This window comes from Lissotriton helveticus, chromosome 1_2 (assembly GCF_964261635.1).
Source record: "Lissotriton helveticus chromosome 1_2, aLisHel1.1, whole genome shotgun sequence".
NCBI classification, from domain to species: domain Eukaryota; kingdom Metazoa; phylum Chordata; class Amphibia; order Caudata; family Salamandridae; genus Lissotriton; species Lissotriton helveticus.
Window position 1 is genome coordinate 54,401,294 of NC_136058.1, and position 20,028 is coordinate 54,421,321.

A 20,028-nucleotide genomic window follows, 5' to 3' on the forward strand; every position below is an offset into this window, starting at 1 on the left:
GTGAAGGTGAAAAAGCGTTGCTAGCGATCATTTATGATTTGATCGAAAAAGATGTAATTGAGGAGACAAGAGGCAACGTTTGCAATAGCCCGGTTTTGCCTGTTTTGAAGCGTACTGACCCTTCTCAGCCACCTGTTTACAGGTTCGTGATTGATCTTAGAGAGGTGAACAAAATCGTTTTGCCACAATTTCCAGTCGTTCCTGATATCACTGCCCTATTGACTATGATTCCAGCTTCTGCTACTTGGTTCTCGGTGATTGACTTGAAGAATGCTTTCTTCAGCATCCCGATTGCCGAGGAGAGCAGGGATATTTTCGGCTTCTGTTTAGGAGGGCAAAGCTTCCGGTTCAAACGCGCTCCCCAGGTCTATTGTGAGAGTCCATCGATATATAGTCATGTTTTGAAAACACAGCTTGATACAATTGTTCTACCTGATGGCGCTACCCTTATTCAGTACGTTGACGATTTATTAGTCGCTGCAGATACTGAGGAAATTTATAAAGAAGCAACATTGTCATTGTTACGTCATTTGTCTGATTTGCACCACAAAGTGTCACTTTCAAAATTGCAGTATTGTCGACAAGAAGTGACCTACTTAGGTCATCTCTTATCGAAAGAGGGAAGGAAACTGACCCCAGAAAGAATTCAGGCAATTGCAAAATTGAGTGTGCCAAGAACACAGAGAGAAGTGCGCACTTTCTTGGGCATTACATCCTACTGCAGACAGTGGATACCGAATTTTTCTTTACTGGCCAAACCCTTGGTGGCATTGACTCGTAAAGATACACCGAATCCCCTTCCATGGTCTGAAGATTGTCAGAAAAGCTTTACCGAATTGCGTGATGCATTGTGTTCGGCTCCTGTGTTGGGTACCCCCGACTACAGCAAGCCCTTTACACTCTATGTCCATGAGAAAGAAGGTTGTGCATTGTCAGTGTTGACACAGTCTTTTGGGGACAAGCAACGTCCATGCGCGTATTTTTTGTCAACTTTGGATCCGGTAGCTAGAGCGTTGCCAAGTTGCTTGAGAGCCACAGCAGCAGCAGCAGTTTCTATTCGGCAGTCTGCTGGGTTAGTGATGAATAATATGTTAATTGTAATGGTTCCACATGCAGTGGACATTTTGTTAAACAGGACCAAGACACAGCACTTAACTAGTGCTCGATTTTCAGGTTACGAGTTGACACTTTTAGCGAGTCATGTGCACATAAAAAGATGCAACACGTTGAATCCAGCTATGTTGTTGCCGATTGTAGCAGAAACAGATGTTTCTGAACAGCATGATTGTTTTCTTAAGACAGAGGAAGAAACAAAAGGGAGAGTAGATCTCAGAGAAACTCCTCTTGTGGAGTGTGATGGTACCTTATGGGTGGATGGTTCATGCTTCAAGCTTCCGAATGGTGATACGACTGCAGCATATGCTGTTACGACTTTGCATACGATTGTTGAAGCTGCACGTATCCCACATAATTCAGCTCAAGCAGCAGAGTTGATTGCACTTACAAGAGCGTGTGTTTTGTCAAAAGGAATGAAAGTGACTATATATACTGACAGCCAGTATGCATTTGGTGTGGCGCATAGTTTTGGACGATTGTGGAAAGAACGTGGGTTTCTGACTTCGCATGGAGCCAAGATACAGCATGGTCAGTTGGTAAATGAGCTCCTTGAGTCACTCACTTTGCTGTTGCAAGTTGCGATTGTGAAATGCAGTGCACATAAGTAGGTTACTGATGATGTTGGTCGTGGCAATGCATTTGCTGATGAAGTTGCGAAAGAAACAGCGAGAGATGTGATGAGTCGAATGTATGTTGCAGGCCCTGCAAGATGGGTTGGTGATGTTGGAATGTGTGAGGATACGATAGAGAGTGTGAAATCTACTCAAGCTGAAGCTACAGAGAAAGAGTTGAGTCTGTGGAGAGAGAGTACGGGTACATTGGATGCAAATGGTTGTTGTGTTGAATTGTCAGAACATCAGCGATGGTTATTACCCGATGCGTATGTGCTCGCAGTGGTTACAATGGCCCATGGAATGGCTCACATCAGTGTGAAAGGTATCTGTAAGTTGTTGGCTCCAGTATGGGAGAATGCTGGAATCCCCAAGTGTGCAGAGAATGTGGTCAAGAATTGCATGGTTTGTCAGAAATACAATCCTGGCAGGGGAACCCCAACTCCAGCTAGTCATTTTACGCCTCCGATGTATCCGTTCGAGGTTTTGCAGCTAGATTTCATCCACATGGAGAGGTGCAACAACTTAAAATACGAGCTCGTTGTCGTTTGTGCCTTTTCGGGATGGGTAGAAGCATATCCCCTGAAAGACAACACTGCCTTGTCCACAGCTAAAGCCCTTGTTAAAGAGTTCTTCCCTAGGTTTGGAATGCCGAGAATGGTCTGGAGTGACAATGGAAGTGAATTTGTGGGTCAAGTGATGAAGAGAGTATGTGAAGGGCTAGGAATCCGGCAGAAGTTTCACGCTGCAAATCACCCCCAATCAGCTGGACTAGTAGAGTGCTACAATGGCACGCTAAAACTAAAACTGGCCAAAATACAAGCAAGCTCTGGTCTTAAATGGCCCGATGCCCTACCATTAGCACTTCTATCGACAAGAATGACTGTGCATATGAGCTCGTGTTCGGCCGCCCGGCCAACATATGGGGAGTGCCAAGGCCGATAAAATTCAGTGAGTTGGAACACCCTGTACTGCTTGATTATTTGTATGAATTGACGGCTAAATTGCGTGTTTTACACCAACAGGTTCACGATACTCTGCCTCAGGTTTATGAAGCTCCAGGATATATTATCGATCCTGGATCATTGGTGCTGGTCAAGAACTACCAGCGGACAAAGAATGACCAGCCCCGTTGGACCGGCCCTCACCTAGTCCTTCTCTCAACAAGATCAGCCGTTCGAGTGGAAGGAAAGAAGAACTGGATCCAAAGGCGTACACTGCAAGAGGGTCCCTTTGCCTCTGCTGTACGACCGGTGGGTCCAGGAGGGTATTGCTGACTCTGAGACTGAGACTGTGCCTCGTTTTCTGCCTTTCAGCGATGCACGTGTAAAAGGAACAATTTCTGAACAGGAAAGTGACAATCTTTTGCAAGGAGCTGTGCCACCGTCAATTCAATTGTACACTGCAGAGCCTGAACTCCTGTTCCAGGACCAGACATTAACTGGAAAAGGACGTTATAACCTGAGGCCGAGAACTATGGACAAATAAAAAGATTTTTTTTTCTTTACTATTTTTAAAAAGTACAGCTCTCTCATCTGAGAAACTTTTTTATTTTTGTTTTTCGAACCACCATCCGGGTTCAGCTGTAGGGTCGCGGTTGCCGAAGTCTTTGGAGTGCAGCCGAAGACGTTAGGTCGACGGTTCTGGTTGGTCTAAGGGAGTTGCCCTGGACTGACAGAAGCATTCCTTAGCATAGAAGACCCTACCATCGCGAGCAGCAATTAGAGAGGATGGAGTTTTTCGAGATGGAGAGACCTGCCAAAGAGATTAACTTTAAAGCTAAAATGTGTAGAATGATGACCAAGAAACGCTTTTTGATATTATGTATTTTCATGTTGTTCAGTGTAATGTTGTTTTTAATAGGATATGTTTTATTTTATTTTCGAGTGACATTTGCACCCACTGCACAGCCCATGCCTCCTTCTACTGTTTCCTCACATTCTTTTCACCCTATACCTGAACATGAGTCCGTTAGGAGATCAGAGTTTATCAATAACTCTTTCGTTCAGCTTTTGCACCAACACCAATTAGTAGTGAACACGACTAACTGTTGGGTGTGTGGTCTTATGCCTCATACTACGGATAAAGGTATCCCTTATTTGGTCCTGCCTTTCAGCCATAATGGTTCTGTGTGGGCATACAGGACAATGTTCATCTACGCACATGAAGTCAACCCCCTACGTTCTGTAAAAGATAATCCAAAGAATAGTGCTCTAGTTAAGGGTATAGTAGATATGATTAGAGAAGCTACTTCCTATGAGACTATTCTGAAAGATGAGACACTAGCGTATATTGGATGGAACGTGACCGGGTATGGAGTTACTCTGAGTGAAAACCAGCGAGCAAAGAGATACTCCCCGATTTGGATTGTACCCCATCAGGGTCACCTATGTCTGCAAGGTAATGGCAAGAATCCCAGAGCTCAGTTAGGGAACAGTATCTGCACTGAGACATACGTCTTTGCGTCTCAGACCTCCCCTTCGTTCCTAGCAGCTAAGGGCACCTATTTCATCTGTCATGATAGAGCCTACACGTGGTTGCCCCCTGACTTCTCGGGCACATGTTTTGTTTCGTTCCTGTTGCCTCCCACCTACACAGCTGCGGCAGATTACCATAAGACAAGGATAGTTAGAGGTGTCTTCAGTAAAGAAGACACTGCAGGACAAGAATTTGGAGACTTCGTGAAGGGTTTTCTGCCGTTTTGGGGACCCTTGGTTAACAGCAGGAACATAAGGCAATTAACGAGGGTGGTTGATTCCACCGTAGTTGAAACTGCCGGTGCCCTTAGTAACTTGCCTGCTGAGCCTCAGTCGGATCGCCTTATGACCCTTCAGAAAAGGGTTGCGTTAGACGTCATACTTGCAGACCGAGGTGGGGTATATAAAGTGATCCAATCGAGTTGCTGTGTTCATTCCAGATAACGCTCCAACAGTGTACCAGGCCATCTCCAAACTACATAAGATCTCTGAATCTATTCATGTGGATAAAGGGGATTGGTCGTTGATGGGGTGGTTCTGGGAACTGATATCCGCCTGGGGATGGAAGATTCTGATGGTCATTGGGATAATCTTAGCCATCCTTTTCCTGTTCTGTCTGTGTGTACAGTGTGCTCCTGCTTTATGTGGCCTCTGTGCTTCTTTATTTGTAAGGAAACCTGTATCAAGGGACGAGCTAAGCAATAGGATGATGCTACAGCAACATCTCAATGATTTTGTGAATATAGACCTGGACTCAGATTAGAGTGCGTATAGGTTGATTGCCTATGTAAGGGCAAAAGGAGGGTCTGTGGTACTGAAAATTCTGGACCCGTGTCATAAATATCGTCGAATCATGATGATTTTGGTATCAGCAGACCGAGAATGACGAGTATACTATATACAGTCATTCTCGGCGTACTCGAATGGCTAGATCACCATTAAATCAGGGATTCCGTCCTGAACCCTCGGGTTCCATTTTGTATACGGCAGCCATTTTGTGGTTTCTCTCACATAGGCCGATGACTAAGGCCAAAATGAGCCTGAAGGACACGTACACCTTTGCTGACTTCTCTGTGACCTGGGCAAGCTGACTCCACTGCCTGAAGCCAAACCTGTTCGGCCAGTTCTTCTCCCAGTGGCCGATCGAGATTAGTATCAAGGCACAGCATACCATAAACCTTCATCGCATACAAACCACGCCTATTCTTACACACACCTGTCTCTGTTTTCTACTTTATGACCTGCTTTACGAGGAGGAGATGCCCGTTTTTATTAGGGGTCCGTCGATATCTGATGAAAAATGTTGGGCTTTGCCGGGTAATTGATTATGGGTTGGACAAACTGAAAATAAGCATGTCATCATGATTCTGCTTTTTCTTTGTAGTGAAAATATGTGAATGGTCAACTGTAAAACAAGGAATGTTTGCCTAAAGCATAATATTTTGTTTAAAAAGAGATGGCTGGCTTTGTAAGTTGAGCAGTCTCCTGAGAATATACATCGTGTTGTACTTCTAGGATACCTGTTACTGGCTGCAGCCAATAAATTTGATCTTTGACTTCACCAAGAAGACTCTGTGTTTCTGTAGTCTGGGACAGGAAGGACTCGAAGTCTTAGGGTGTGTTCCCTGGCACCACTGGGTTCTTAAAAACCCAGTACTTCAGAAGACTATCCCAGCATGCCTGTTTTAATTGGAGGTGATTATAATCTATGAATATGTGTAATTTATGTCGAATGTTGTAAGTGGGGAGGTTTCCCTAAAATTCTGTAAGCAACATTTCATGCCTGTAAAACCTGTTCCCAAGAAAAACTGGTAAAAGAATTAGGGCCTTATTCAGAGTTTGGCAGCCCGTGGACCGCCAAACCCGGGGTGACGCAGTGGTGGCAGTTTGCACCGGTGGTCTGACCACCGTATTATGACTTTGGCATTCGGACTGCCATTGGACTAGCGAAACTGCCAGGGATCCATGATCTCTCGACAGTGGTCAGACGCTGCAATATGCTGGTGGTGCTGCTGCGGCACCACCAACCATATTATGATTTTCCTCACTGCCACAATTTTCATGGTGATGAACCTGCCATGAAAAGTGTGCCAGTGAGGAAACTAAGTGAGCCTACAAGGCCCCCTCATGGCTCAGTTCCTGGGGATGCATGCAAGGAAGCATAAAGTGTGCCCCCGTGTGTGTGTGCACCCCTTGGCATAGACTTCAAAGCCTCCCATTGCGGTGCCTTTCTAACAGGCACTGCTGTGGGACCACTAAAGCACCACCTACCAGACCACAAATAAAGCAATAATGTGAAGGGTGATGTGCGGATTGGTTTGGCTGCATGGGAGTAGTGCGGTGACGTGGCGGCCTGCTCTCACACCAACAAACTTGGAAACAGGCCCTTAGTTTTCAGATTTGGATCTTATTCAATTGAATGGTGATGTCGACATTGATGCCAAAAAAAGGATAAACAATTAGCTGTTAGCTTTGGCCCTGATTCCATTAATTGGCCACTTCGACACCAATGTCCCAGCTAGGAGAACTTTTCTAGTAGGAAATTTAGATATTCCCAGAGATTATTGTAGTCTTGACCTTTGAGTTTTTTAGAATAATTTTTCACAATAGAGGCTTTTCTATGTGAAGGAAGCAACTTCCCATAGCATTGCAATGGATGCTGGCTAGAACCAACTTTACTAGTACTAGCACTAAATGTAGTACTGCTATCAGGCATAGAATTAAGTATATTTATATTGAAGGAACTTTATGGCATAATACTGTCACTAAATCAAATGATTTATTTACTCAAATATAGCTTGCCCAATTAAGTTCCACACAAGGCAGTTCCATACTAGGTTGTCTACTTTATGAGCTGTTAGAATTGATAAAAGATAAAATACTAATAATAAAGGGGGAAGCTTCCAAATAATTAGGGAAATTACTTTGAGCTTTACTTCAGTTTTAAAAATAGAGATGCATTAGACATGTAAGTTAGCTATGTGGACCTGCAAGGGATTAATGGTAAATAGGAACATAAATTTATCAAGAGCAAGCCTGGACATGGATGGATAAAGTGCTTGCCCAGGGTGACTCAAAGACCTTTTGGTCAGGGGTATCAAATGGGTATGTTAGGGGAATAATTCTGAGATTCCTGAATACATTTTGACTTGTTTTTTAACAGTTGTGTATCAGCCCATTAAAATCTAACAATTTAAACTCTCACTTTTGAGTTAGACTTTGAATTGCCAATTTCTGGAAGGGTTCATTAACTAAACCAATGTGTAAAAAAGGTGCTAAAAGCAGCCATAGTTCCTATTAGGTGATTTCGTTTCAAGACAATGTCTCTAAAATATTCTGTAAATTTCTAGAACACCTACCACCATATATCCGCTTTATGGTTTGCTGCCTATAAGTCATGACATTATGGAAATCTTTAAGCATGTTTTGGGAAAACATTTGACTGTACTGGCCGTGAATGTTTATGGTTGGAGATGAAAAAAATGAGAGGAAAAAATCTCTGGCCTTGAGTAATCTTTTTCATAACAGTAATTGGACGAAGTTCCAATTTACTGACGAAGGGGGATCAACAGGAAAGATTCAGATACTCAATGGACTCAAGCAAGGATGTGTTCTGGCCCCCTATCTGTTTTCACTGATCTGTGCAGGAACTTCATCGTATGTTTCAGAAATACATGCATTCTTCCTGAAAATCAGGAATAGTCATTTAAATGTTTTACTTTGTGCAGAAAATTAAGGGACTGGTTTAAAGTTTTCCGGAATAGATTACACCGAGCAGGATGGCAGAGGGCATTACCTCTGACACTCTGGCGGACTACCGTCCACCAAATTTAAAGATGACAGCCGGCACAGTAGTCATCTATGTACATTGAAAGGAACAGCCATTACAGCAATTCCTTTCAATGTGCAAAATATTTGATGATGCAACTGCCATCAGTTTTGACACCCATTCATAGAACCTTTTCAAAGTTTTGGTTTTCAGCAATAGGCTCTAAAAGCAGGAGTTTTTTTTAAGAGCCAAAAATGAATGACCTCCACTTCCTAGTAGAAAACTGCCAGGGTGCGAAGGTCATTATTATTTTTTCCTGAACCTTATGTCAGATCTTATAAAAGGATACTCTTGGTAGCAGCACTGGAACAGAGATGCTAGCTTCCGAATCCACCAAAGGCAACAACCCAAAGCTCAATATATAAATATACGAGACTCCAAACTCTTACCTCTGAGGGAAGGGGAAATTGGATAAAATAATAAACAAACAAGAAGAGATCCTCTTGGATGGCTCCGCTTGTCAGTCCGACCTGCAGACCTTCACTGGCTTGGAAAACCTGTAGGGAAATATTACAGTAAACTTAACTAAAAAAATCTACACCTCTCTCTCTGCCTTTTTCCCTATCTCTCTTTTCTAATTCACACCTACCATTTCAGCCAAGAGTTCTGCCCTCTCTTCTATCAGGTAAGGCTCCGGGTTTAGTTGACCTTTTCTCTTTTAATTTTCGTCCTGCAATTTACAATGACACTACATGTTAACCTGCTCTCATCTCCCTTCAGCCTTATCTATCTCTTTTTCCCACTACTCACTTATATCTGTACTCCTTCTTGCTTTCCCAGTGCCTGTTCCTGTCTTCTAATGATTTTTTGTAAAACTGTAACACAAAAATGTAAATGTTCTTTACTGTATTGTCACCCTTCTAATACTGCTCTATTTGTATTTTAAATGTGTATTTCCTGACTTACTTTTGTTTTCTCTTATTCTTTCCTTGTACCTTCTCCTGTCCTTTATAACTAATCCTGCTTAAATGTATTTCTCTTAGGGATTGCATCGAGGCTCCAATCTGTCTTACAAGCTGCTGTGCTTATTCTCGTTATCCACTGAAGTAAGGTAAGACTTGCTGCTTAATTTATCGTTTTTTAAACTACAGTTCATAAACGCTATGGCACTTATCTCTGTCTTCTTTTCCTTCCGTCAGGAACTCAGACGAGATGCTGCTCTCACGGGTGCCCGTCACTGATCTCCTCTTCAGAGCGCCGGGATGTGCCTTTGACTTTTCCGTCATAAATTACTTTAACATTTTTATGACTCTTTTCGAGCCTCCGCATTAACTTGAATCGAATCTACAGGGAAACGGACCTGAAAGATTTAAATTACTTCCGTTTCTATCAAAGAAAATACTGTCTCTGAAACTAAATTCCCTCAAGACCTTGAGCACGCTTCCTCTTCAGATTTTGCCGTTGGTGAAGTGCGCAGTTCGTAATCATCTCGCGCTTCACCTGGACTCGGCTACTAGGGGCGTCAAACACTGGAATGCTGACCGCAGCGAAAGCCAGCGGCCATCTTAAGGTTCCAAATCTTCCACCTTTCAGACCAGGAACTAGTCTCTGGCTCCAGCCTTGCCGGGTGACCCTTTGTGCAGCTTGTTGCCGCAGCTTGTAAATTAGAGGTCCTGACAGTACCCCCCAACAAGGCAGAGACCTCCCCCCTTGGTTTTGTGGGAAAGCGTTGGTGAAACCTTTTAAGTAATCTGGGAGCATGAACATTTTCTTCGCATTCCCATGATCGCTCTTCTGGACCATAACCCTTCCAATCTATGAGATAGAACAATTTTCCTTTTGAATTCTTAGAGTCCAAGATTTCCTTTACTACATACTCGGTTCCTGTCTCTAGATTGATGGGTTGTGGTGGTAGCATTTTACGTAAATTGTTTTGGGCCTTCTTCAACAAGGAAACAAGGAACACTGGATGAATCTTAAGTCTCGGTGGTAAGGTTAGCCTGTAAGATACTTGATTTATCTGTTTCTCCACTGGATAAGGGCCAATGAAGCGAGGCTGGAACTTCCTGTTTCCTTTTAGTCTTAAATTCTTTGTACTTAACCAAACCTTATCTCCTTTCACTAGCTTTGGACCCTCTCGCCTCTTTTTATCTGCATAACCCTTATACTTTTCTTTTGCTTTTTGGAGACTATCCATTGCATCTTGATGTATTTGTTCTAAATGGGACACCACATCCTGAACTGCTGGGACTGTTAAATCTACCTGTCTAAGTGTTGAATTCGGATGTCTTCCATAGTTCATATAGAAGGGAGAAAACCCCGTGGACACATTTTTGGCATTATTGTGGGCGAACTCTGCTGCCCACAAGTAATCCACCCAGTCACCCTCCTGTTTTAGAAGAAACTGTCGCAAGTACTGTTCCAACTCTTGGTTTACTCGTTCTGTTTGGCCGTCGGTCTCGGGATGGTAACTAGTGGAGTACCTTACTTCTGTCCCCAGGTTCAACATAAAGGATTTCCAAAAATGGGAAATGAATTGTGTTCCCCTATCTGAGATTATAATCTTGGGTATTCCATGTATCTTTACAATGTCTGTGCTAAAATGTAAGGCTAACTGTTTGGCAGATGGTATTCCCTTCAGAGCCGTGAAATGTGCCATTTTTGTAAAAGTGTCCACCACTACCAATATAGTGTCATAGCCCTTACTAAGTGGTAATTCAGTAATGAGGTCCAAGGTTACAGTGTGCCAAGGGTAAGGTGGAGTGGGCAGGGGTTGTAGTAATCCCTTCTGGGCTTGCAGTTAAGATTTTCCCTGTGCACAGATCTCGCAAATCTTAACGTAGTTTTCTATATCTTTGTTCATTTCTGGTCACCAGTAATGCCGCTTAATTAGTTCTTTGGTTTTTGATTCACCCTTGTGACCAGCCAATTTCGCATCATGATTTTCTTGCATGACCTGTAACTGCAGTTCCTTAGTAGGAATATACAGACTTTCATGAAAGTAGGGGAGTTGACCAACCACCTTTCTTCCTTCCGCTTCTCTTGACCAGGCTTCCATCGCATCTGGTGTCATTACCTCCACAATACTGGTTTCCAAACCGACTGAAGTGGCGGTACAAATAATCTTCTCACTTGGTATGATGGATTGATTTTCCAAAGGCGTTTTCTGATTCTCTGTGCCAATTCTGGATAAGGCATCCGCCTTTCCGTTTTGTGCTCCTGGTCGGAATGTAATTATAAAATCGTAGTCAGCAAAATACAGCGACCACCTCAACTGTCGAGGAGTCACGGTCCGAGCTGTCTTCAGAAATTTTAAATTGCGATGATCAGTGAAGACTGTCACTTGGTGTTGAGCCCCCATGAGGTGATGTCTCCACTCTTTAAAGGCATCCTTAATCGCCAACAACTCCTTTTCTGTGATGGTATAATTACACTCAGCTGGAGATAATTTCCTTGACCTGTATGCCACCGGGTGCAATTGTCCAGTCACCTTATTCCGCTGAGATAGGACTCGTCCTACTGCTTGGTCAGAAGCATCAGTCTCTACATAAAAAGGTTCATTGGGATCAGCATGCTGAAGAATTGGAGCCGTAGTGAAGTCCTGCTTCAAGGCATTAAAAGCTTTCTCAGCTTCTAGGGTCCAATTGAATTGAATGCCTTTTCTTAGCAACTTGGTAAGAGGCAAGATCTTGTGAGAAAATTCATTGATGAATCTGCGATAAAAGTTGGCGAATCCAATAAAACTTTGGACCTCTTTTACACTTTCTGGAGACTTCCACTTGACGACCGCTTCGATTTTTCGTTGGTCCATAAGTATTCCTGTTGGTGAAATAACAAAACCCAAAAATTCCACTTGAGTCACATTAAATGCGCATTTTTCTAGTTTTACAAACAATCTGTTTTCTTTTAATCTTCTCAAAACACCCTTGACCTGCTCTTTGTGTTTCTCTTGGTCTGCTGAATAGATCAAAATGTCGTCTATGTACACGATGGCGCATTGGTCTATGAATTCCTTCAGCACATCGTTAATGAAATGTTGAAATGCCGCCGGGGCATTACAAAGCCCATAGGGCATGACTTGATATTCAAACAGCCCGAAACGGGTCCGGAACGCTGTCTTCCACTCGTCGCCCTCTTTCATCCTGACCAGGTGGTAGGCTCCCCTCAGGTCGAGCTTCGTATATACTTGGGCTCCTTTCACTTGATCTAATAACTCCGATATTAGGGGTAGTGGATACCGGTTTTTCTTGGTGATCCTATTGATGGCCCTATAGTCAATACAGGTCCTCAAGTCCCCCTCCTTCTTCGGAACGAAGAATAAGGGCGAGGATACCGGAGATTGGGAAGGCCGAATGAATCCGTTAGCTAGATATTTGTCTAGATAATCCTTGAGGTGACGGTGTTCCTTCTCAGTCAAGGCATACACCCGACTACAGGGCAAGTTGGATCCGGGTTCAATTTCTATCTTGCAATCATATTCTCTTTGTGGAGGCAACTGTTCTGCTTCCACTTCGTTGAAAGCTTCCTGGAACTCTCTGTATTCTTCTGGTACTTCCGGAGTGCTGATTACACATATTGTTCCTTCCAATTGACATAGAGAGTGACTTGGGCTAACTTCGATTTCTAATCCTCCTTCTTTGTGTTCAAAACAGTTTTCCAAACAGTACTTCAAATTCATTTTGATCGTTCGGTTACTCCAATCAATTGTTGGATTGTGCTCCGTGAGCCAGGGAAGACCTAGGATCAATTCGAACTAGGGAGCATATATCAAATTGAACTGGATTCTTTCTTCATGACCACTATTGGAAACAAGATGGATGACTTCAGTGTGACTAATTATTGGACTGGATGATAAATTAGTTCTATCCACTGCTCTTACTGGTTCACTTTTATTCTTCATAATCGCCTGTATTCCCACCTTTCGTGCAAATCTCAAATCGCAAAAGTTCCCCGTGGCGCCTGAGTCGATCATTACCGACACTCCAGACAGGGTTATCTGTCTAAATGTTACCTCTACTAGCAGATTCAAATGAGGGGCTGCCGACTGTAGAGTATTGGCCACCTGGTGTTCCTCTGGAGTCTTCTCCTGAATCGCACCTACCTGTTCGACTCCTCTAACAGGTAGTGCATCTAGTTTTCCTTCGGCTTATAGTTTGTCTTGGGTTTCTTAGGGCAATTCCTGACAAAGTGGCCCCCTGCCCCGCAGTACATACACAAATTACCCGTCCTTCTTTTCTCCTTCTCTTCTTTAGACAGAGGTCCACGAATCGTTCCGATTTGCATTGGTTCGACCCCTGTGGAACTTTCGTTACTTCGACTGGTTTCTGATCGAGCCCGATCAAATCTGGGAACCGTTGGTCGAAACTCTCTTCTTCTTTCACCCTTTCGTTCTCCTTGCCGGAAGTCTATCTCTAGTACTAAATCCACCAATGCCGATATCTCGGTGGGTCTATTTGGGATTCCAGCCAAGGCGTCTTTGAGTTCGTCCCTCAAGCCACGGTAGAATACTGCTGCTCTTTTACTCTCCGGCCAGTTGGTCTCTACCACTAGCTTGTTGAATTGAGCCAAATAGCCCACCAGATCTCGGTTCCCTTGTTTCAAGTCGAGCAGCTCATTGTCGACGACTTGAGATATTCTTCTCCTGTCGAATATTCGCAAAAACTCATCCTTAAATTCCTCATAGTTTCTTAAAATTGGATCATTTCTGGTGATAAGTGGCATGGACCAGGCCGCTGCATCCCCGCTCAGATATGATAATGCAAAAGCGACTTTGGATTGTGCATCAGGGAAAATTGAAGGGCGGCACATGTAATGGAGAGAACATTGTGTTATAAATATTTGCGCCTTTTGTGGGTTTCCACTAAATCGCTCTGGGGCTGCCAAGGGTATTACTGGGGACAAGGAATGGATCACTTGGGTAGTCATTTTATTTGTACTGTCTGACAAGGGGTTCTGTGTCTCCGGTCCTGTACTAAGGGGGTGCCTAAGTCTATGTGCTAATTCTGCTGTTTCCTTTCTGTTATTTACTAAATCTAGTCTTAGGTTTTGGTTCTCCTCCCTAACTGCACTCAACTCCTTTTGGATTGTGTCTAGTATAACTCCTAAACCTTGCAGGTTTATTCCTTCTGCCATCTCTGTTCAGGTGCGGGGTGCAACTTGGGCACTTCACTCTGTCAGATCTTATAAAAGGATACTCTTGTAACAGCACGGGAACAGAGATGCTAGCTTCCGAATCCACCAAAGGCAACAACCCAGAGCTCAATATATAAATATACGAGACTCCAAACTCTTACCTCTGAGGGAAGGGGAAATTGGATAAAATAATAAACAAACAAGAAGAGATCCTCTTGGATGGCTCCGCTCGTCAGTCCGACCTGCAGACCTTCACTGGCTTGGAAAACCTGTAGGGAAATATTACAGTAAACTTAACTAAAAAATCTACACCTCTCTCTCTGCCTTTTTTCCCTATCTCTCTTTTCTAATTCACACCTACCATTTCAGCCAAGAGTTCTGCCCTCTCTTCTATCAGGTAAGGCTCCGGGTTTAGTTGACCTTTTCTCTTTTAATTTTCGTCCTGCAATTTACAATTACACTATATGTTAACCTGCTCTCATCTCCCTTCAGCCTTATCTATCTCTTTTTCCCACTACTCACTTATATCTGTACTCCTTCTTGCTTTCCCAGTGCCTGTTCCTGTCTTCTAATGATTTTTTGTAAAACTGTAACACGAAAATGTAAATGTTCTTTACTGTATTGTCACCCTTCAAATACTGCTCTATTTGTATTTTAAATGTGTATTTCCTGACTTACTTTTGTTTTCTCTTATTCTTTCCTTGTACCTTCTCCTGTCCTTTATAACTAATCCTGCTTAAATGTATTTCTCTTAGGGATTGCATCGAGGCTCCAATCTGTCTTACAAGCTGCTGTGCTTATTCTCGTTATCCACTGAAGTAAGGTAAGACTTGCTGCTTAATTTATCGTTTTTTAAACTACAGTTCAGAAACGCTATGGCACCTATCTCTGTCTTCTTTTCCTTCCATCAGGAACTCAGACGAGATGCTGCTCTCACGGGTGCCCGTCACTGATCTCCTCTTCAGAGTGCCGGGATGTGCTTTAACCTTTGACTTTTCCGTCATAAATTACTTTAACATTTTTATGACTCTTTTCGAGCATCCGCATTAACTTGAATCGAATCTACAGGGAAACGGACCTGAAAGATTTAAATTACTTCCGTTTCTATCAAAGAAAATACTGTCTCTTAAACTAAATTCCCTCAAGACCTTGAGCACGCTTCCTCTTTAGATTTTGCCGTTGGTGAAGTGCGCAGTTCGTAATCATCTCGCGCTTCACCTGGACTCGGCTACTAGAGGCGTCAAACACTGGAATGCTGACCGCGGCGAAAGCCAGCGGCCATCTTAAGGTTCCAAATCTTCCACCTTTCAGACCAGGAACTAGTCTCTGGCTCCAGCCTTGCCGAGTGATCCTTTGCGCAGCTCGTTGCCGCAGCTTGTAAATTAGATGTCCTGACACCTTACCTCAAGGCTTTCCCTTATGGCAGGAGCCATTTTAAAAATAATGACATTATACCATCCACTCTAAATAGGAAGAATATTGTAAAGCCTTTTCTCTGATGATCCCTAGTCCAGCAGAGGAAGCTTTATGTGGGTTGAGTCAATGGTTTCTCTATCAGTTGATCAATGGATAAACTTAAAATCTGCCCATCTCTAAGTAAGGCAGGTGAACCAAGGGTTTGGCAAACAGGCACCCTACCATGTGTTCGACGGAGAACCCTGTCGATCTAACTCTATATCAGACACTTCATTTTATTGGATTCTAAATCCAGTGACTTGTAATATTAGCTGGATGAGTAACAACTGAATTAGAGATATAATTATCATAATCACCATTACCCATGGACCTGCCAACGGACTCTTTGGCAGAATGTACTGTACGCATGCAAGCTGCTGACAAGGGATTTGTCCAGCTCCAGGCAACATTGATTTACACCGATCCAGCCCTCAGATGTCGATGCAAACGCTGCCATGGACAGAGCTGTGGAGCAGCAGAACAGGTTGTGGAGCAGGCAGTTGGAATTACCTGAGCCATTTGGTCAGCCATAGGGCATACGTTGGTAGGTAGAGCATATAGATGGTGTTAGGACCAAATATTTAAAAAATAACATCTTGATGCAAAAATAGCATGTCAAGAATATAGTGACATCAAAAATATTGTGTTCAAAGAAAGGATCGGAGCGACCCCAAGAGAAGGGGTACCACAGGTAAATAAAGAACAAATTTCTCCTGGGAAAAGTTACACCACACTAGAATCAGTGATATCAATTAGACTTGACCATGCAGCCTAATTATTTTATCCACGAACATCCACAACATCTATAGAATCACCAATCACGACCCGCCGGAATCCCAACAGTCAATTATGTGAAACAATACTCATAAGAAACTGATATGCAAAAAGAGAAAGATTATTTTTAATAAAATTACATTTGACTTACAAAAATAGTTAAAAACTCATGTGAGTAAATTCATAATGTGTACAAAGAATAAAAACCGCCAAATATGCTAGACAATAAATAAAAATAAAAATAAAAATAAAAACGAGAGAACCACAAAAAACAGTGTATAATCAAAAAAACATCCTAAATTTGTTACTCCACATAGAATTCATTATAGTATATTCAGGGTGTCCATCAATCATGTCGTCTATTCAACACCCAGTCAGATCTTTGGATGTAACACCATATAATACGTTAACACGTTTCGATGGCCCTTGTATTATTGTAAGCCACCTTCTTCAGGACAAACCTTCTGAACTACCCCAGTGATATCAAGAGGATACATTCGTGGTTTTTATTGTGGGAGAACGGTTTATATACGTTGTCCTGAAGAATGTGGAGTAACAAATTTAGGATGTTTTTATGATTATACACTGTTTATTGTGGTTCTCTCGTTTTTATTTTTATTTTTATTTTTCTTTATTGTCTAGCATATTTGTTTTTTTATTCTTTGTACACATTATGAATTCGCTCACATGAGTTTTTAACTATTTTTTTAAGTTAAAAGTAATTTTATTAAAAATAATCTGTCTATTTTTGCATATCAGTTTCTCATGAGTATTGTTTCACATAATTGACTGTTGGGATCCTGGCGGGTCGTGATTGGTGATTCTATAGATGTTGTGAATGTTCGTGGATGAAATAATTAGGCTGCATGGTCAAGTCTAATTGATATCACTGATTCTAGTGTGGTGTAACTTTTCACAGGAGAAATTTGTTCTTTAGTTATCAAAAATATTGTGGACAGGAATATCCAAGGTAAAAAGTATTGTTTTTAGTATTGTTTTTAATATTGTAAAAAATATAAATGTAGAATATATTGTTGTAAGTAATATCACTTGTAAGTGTTAATCAGTATGTAAAATATTCTATTTATTGGGATTTATAATGCACAGCTACTTACCCAAAAGGGTTTCTAGGTGCTCGCTGGAGGCTTTTTGGAACAGCCAGGTCTTGAGGGTCATTTGGAATTCCAGAAGTGAGGTAATGATCCAGAGGTGAGTGGGGGGCTATTCCAGGTCATTTCTGGGATGTGGGAGAAGGATCATCCTCCACTTCTGTTTCAGTAGATACGGGGAGTAAGGGCAAGTGAAAGGGAGGTGGAGCATTGTGGTCTTGATGGTTGATGGAAGTTCAGGAGGTGGATAATGTAGGTGGGTCTTTGTGTACAGCTTGGTTCGTGTGGGTCAGCAGCTTGAATTGACATCTGTTCTGTATGGAGAGCCAGTGGATTTTCCTGAGGTGGGCTGCTGCATTCTGTATGGTCTGAAGTCTCTGTAGAAGGTGTTTGGCAATTCCAGCATAGAGGGCATAGTCCAGTCAGCTGGTGATGAGGGCTTGTGTCAATGTGCATCTCGTGTGTAGGGGAAGCCACCTGAAGATCGTATGTAGCATGCGCAGGTGGAGGAGACATTGATATGTGATTTCATGGTGAGCTTGTTGTCAATGATGATTCCAAGGTTTCTGGCATGGTTGGAGGGAGTGGGTGCGGGTCCTAGGTCTGATGACCACCAGTAGTTGTTCCATGTGTAGCTGCTGTTGCCAAAGATCAGTACTTCTGTCTTGTCTGTGTTCAACTACAGGCAGTTGTTCTTCATTCAGTCGGAAACATTTGTCATGCATCTGTGGAAGTTGGTTCTGGTGGTAGTGGGGTTGTCGGCGAGTGAGAAGATGAGACGTGGTGGGATCTGACAAATTTGGCCAGCTAGGTTATATATTTGTTGAAGAGCATGAGGCTGAGGGATGAGCCCTGGGGGACACCGCAGGATATCTCCTTGGGTTCAGGGGTGAAAGGGGGAGGTGGATCCCCTCATTTCTTCCAGTTAGGAAAGAGGTGATCCATCTGAGTTTGGCCCTTGGATGCTGATGTGGTGGAGTCTTTTCCTTAGTGTGTGGTGGGATATGGTGTTGAAGGCTGCTGAGAGGTTGAAGAGGATAAAAGCTGCTGTAAAGAGAGCCAACACCACAGCTGCTGACTTTTGGATCCTAAGTGTGTTGGTTCAAAACCTAGCACTTAAAAAAAAAACATGTGAGCTTGTGCAAATCACGTAATATTCTTTTGTCTAAAAATATAAATATGTGAAATGTGATTACAACATGCAAAATCTAAATGTACTTGTGTAATTCAAAGGTGCAAATACCTTTTGATGCTGAGCTTTTAAATCTTCCAAAACCCACATAATGCATAGAGCTCTGTTGCTCATCACCTAGGTTCATTCTGTATAAATATTAATTTATATATAGATGAAATACAAAGATGCATGGAAAATAATTTCTACAAGAACTATGTACACAGAGCTGTGCACGTTTTGTAACCTGGCTTCCAGGGCATTTGGTACCACCACTCTTGTCTGAAAGATTTTTGTGATGAATGATTCAAGGTGAAGGTTCCCAGGACCCAATGGTGGGTAGATCTTGTTCAGACTTGGCTTGACTAAGACCAGCTAAGGACTTACTTTTTAATAAAACTTTTATTGAACAATCTCTCACTTCTATAGAATTCAGAGAACTATTATCCCTTAAATATTATTGGTGAACTTAAGCCAATTTCAATTTTGAATGGGCTGCTGTTTCTTTGTGCCCTTTTAGTATTGTAGATATAACTAAGTATATATAACTAAGTAACACTTTAATCCAAATTTTATACAATTTTGAAGTGTACATTCATCAGCACAGATCACATAAAGAAATCTGGTAAAGTGCTATTTTTAGTATGAGTGTGTGCCATGTTTTTGTGCTGGTTCAGCTCATTTCGTTTTGTAAAGCTTCAGGACCAGTGTTTTACTGTCTTGGGTAGCGGTAAATGTTTGTTTTCGCTGCAGCTCACAAGAATCGCTTTGCAAAGACTTTTGATGCCAGCACACAACATGAATATTTAATGAGAAATATAAGACAAGGTTGAGGGCCCTATTCACATGGGTAAATCCACCTGCCTAGATCTCTGGACGCATAGATCTCCTTCCAGTTGGTATTTGCCATTTCCAGGTGGAAATATCCATCTAGTAGTAGGCCTTAGATGAGTGAAATTACAACTGTCAAGTTAGTACTCGAAGGTTTGCTGCTAGAGTTCAGGTGTATGTCTTTAGGTGGAGTTGTCCGCAACTGAGGTGAAGATCTCCGCCAACGCAATCATAGAGAACACAGAAATAGTATTCACTTACTTGACCTAAATCACACAGACACCTAACAAACATTGGCCCTAAATATACAGAAATATAGAACACATTTACATCTCTGCTATCTACCTATTGGACTGTGTGACCATTCTGACAGCACTCTATAGCACTCACCACCAGGATGCAGCTCCTGCCTCTCAAGAGGAAGATGAATGTCACTGAGGAAGAGAAATACATTGTAGCAATCTTTGTTACACCTCACCACAGTGAACTACATTGTCTTCCTCCATATACTATCAGTGGAGCAAAGGAGGTTGGCCATGTGGCATGATCTGACATACTCTGTCATTGCACTGGGAGTGGAGCA